Genomic DNA, 311 nt, shown 5'->3' with positions numbered 1-311 from the left:
GTTATAGTATGGGTAAGTAGATGCAATTACAATTTACAAGTACACTGCACTTAAGCTGGAGGAAGCTCACCACTGCTTGCCAATACAACATGAACATGACTTTAGAAGATCCATAACTAAAAGTCAACGTAACATCTCCCCTCTAGCGTCATGTTAAACAAAATTGTCAATATATATAAGAAGGATGAAACAAGAAACTTGAATTTTGGAAAATAAGTTTAGTTTTATGGCTATTTAGGGAGGTGAATAATGGAGAAATACCAGAACAATAACAACTTAAGTATGCTTTTTATTGACTGGGAAAAAGACAT

This window comes from Arachis duranensis, chromosome 4 (assembly GCF_000817695.3).
Source record: "Arachis duranensis cultivar V14167 chromosome 4, aradu.V14167.gnm2.J7QH, whole genome shotgun sequence".
Classification (NCBI taxonomy): domain Eukaryota; kingdom Viridiplantae; phylum Streptophyta; class Magnoliopsida; order Fabales; family Fabaceae; genus Arachis; species Arachis duranensis.
The sequence above is the reverse complement of the archived record's forward strand: the minus strand, read 5'-3'. Positions refer to the sequence as shown.